This window comes from Gadus morhua, chromosome 12, assembly GCF_902167405.1.
Source record: "Gadus morhua chromosome 12, gadMor3.0, whole genome shotgun sequence".
In the NCBI taxonomy this organism is placed as follows: Eukaryota; Metazoa; Chordata; class Actinopteri; order Gadiformes; family Gadidae; genus Gadus; species Gadus morhua.
This window is the reverse complement of record NC_044059.1, coordinates 3,620,396-3,622,895: the sequence shown is the minus strand read 5'-3', so window position 1 is coordinate 3,622,895 and position 2,500 is coordinate 3,620,396.

Here is a 2,500-nt window from a genome sequence, read left to right as displayed (position 1 = left end):
CTCCAGACGATCAAACGACCGCGTCTTCTTCAGATTGATGTGGAAGTGGAAGAACCAGAGACGTCGGAGAACCCGACGAAGTCCTTTGCGATTCATTATATCGTCTGCACACAGGTTTTGGCCGTGATAATATGTATTATTTGATATAGATATCTATGTATTATATGATATTATTTAGATGTAGAGCCCCAGGACTGTAACGCTGCTGGAGTTGTTATTAGGATCTAAACAACACGTCGGACTCTCGTCTCTGGTGTTTCTACAACGAGACTCGTAGTGGGGGTTATCTCAGCCATGGTTGAGAATGAATTGGGGGAAAGGAACTTTGGCTTTGACTCCCTGAAGTACATGAACCACGACATGGAGGAGAAGGGGATTGTTGGCCGCGAATGTATCCCGCTTGAGCCCTGCTTCCCGCCGCCTCGGCAGCGGTCAGCGCTAATCCCCGCCTCCTGAAGCGGTCCATCGGCAGCGAGGCTCCGGCGGGAGACGACCGCGGTCAACAATCCCTTTCTCCTCCATGTTGTGGTTCATGCCTACTTCAGGGAGTCAAAGCCAATGTTCCTTTCCCCCAATTCATTCTCAACCATGGCTGAGATAACCCCCACTACGAGTCTCGTTGTAGAAATACCAGAGACGAGAGTCCGACGTGTTATGCGCCATCACACCAACAGCAGAACGGTTATCCAAATAACAAGGAAGTGTACAACACTTGCGTTACAGTCCTGGAGCTCTATATCTAAATAATATCATATAATACATAGATATCTATATCAAATAATACATATTATCACGGCCAAAAGCTGTGTTCACGTCCAGACGATATAATGAATCACAAAGGACTTCGTCGGGTTCTCCGACGTCTCTGGTTCTTCCACTTCCACATCAATCTGTAGTAGACAGAACCGCGCGCTGCCTGCTGCCTGCTGCCGGCGCAAGGCACCACCGCCCGGCTGCCCGCTGCCGGGCGGTGGTGCTTCGCGGCGGTGGTGCCTCGCGCCGCGGCAGCCGGGGGCAGGCAGCATGTCGCAGTTCATGTACTTCGATGTCGTTCTGCCATTGCATTCAAAATTCTGTAACTAGGCTGTTACTACGAACTAAGCAACTACCATACACGTATTAGCATTTAGCACTAGCTCAATCACGACTCCTTCAGAATTCTTGTGGGTGGTTACGAACCAACCAAGTGGGCAGGGCCATGAATAATAGTTTGACAACGCTACGTCACAGTGTCACCTTATCCAGATTGGCTCATTTCTTCTGCCTTTTTCCTTTCATTGCCTATTGCATTCAGCAGACACACTGCATAGATTTCAAACTTACCACAGCTCACAAACTTATTCAGACCTATGTTATTTAACAAACAACAGGAAAAATGTGATTTTAATGGCATGGGCTCTTTAAACATTCAGTCCATGTACCATAAATATTATTCCAAGGATATCACACGTAGCTGAATTCCACACAGGGATAGATTTGAGTAGCAGTGTTGTCCTTTTCTCAAGGAGGGAAAGAAACAGCCCCCAAAAAACAAAGGCATTTTTTTGTATTGGGCTGCTCACGGCTTCAGCAGATAATGAGGAAGTGTGTTTTCCGCCCCAGGCGATATTTTGTGTGTGTGTGTGTGTGTGTGTGTGTGTGTGGTGAGGGAGACAGTTAATCTGTCCAAGGAAAACATGGCAGCGCCTCCAGACTGTAGCTCCAGGTTACTCCAGTGCAACCCAGGACAACACTCCCAGGGGTCATTGTATCCCTGAACTCCACAGCACACTCTCCACCTTCTCTCTCTCTTTCTATCAGTCTGTCTGTCTGTCTGTCTGTCTGTCTCTGTCTGTCTGTCTGTCTGTCTGTCTGTCTGTCTGTCTGTCTGTCTGTCTGTCTGTCTGTCTGTCTGTCTGTCTGTCTGTCTGTCTGTCTGTCTCTGTCTGTCTGTCTGTCTGTCTGTCTGTCTGTCTGTCTGTCTTCTTTTACTTCTTTCCTCTTTCCTTTCTGTCTTTGTTTGTTTGTTTGTTTGTTTGTTTGTTTGTTTGTTTGTTTGTTTGTTTGTTTCTTTCTTTCTTTCTTCTATTTCTCAGTTCCTTCTTATTTTGTTTGTTTGTTTGTTTGTTTGTTTGTTTGTTTGTTTGTTTGTTTGTTTGTTTAACTTCTAGTTCTTATCATCCATTAGTTATTGTGGGATGAATGTAAACATTTAAAATTAAAAGAAAAATATTAATCTCAAATCATGCCCCCCCCCCCCCCCCCGTTCCCATCCTCACTTTAAAGAGAACAACCCAGTTCAACATTCAATGTGGCGCCGCCAGTCCAACGTCTGGCCACCCTCTGTTTGCGTTGTTTTAATAGTCTTACCATCAAACTCAAAATACCATCAATACTGTTGCCACTATTTATTGGCAGAGCTGTAAAGCATACGATCGGATTTCAGCCTGTTATCTCAGGACAAACCGTACCATTGTATTTTTACTTGAAAGGTGCTATATCATGTTAAGTCTTCTCTGTC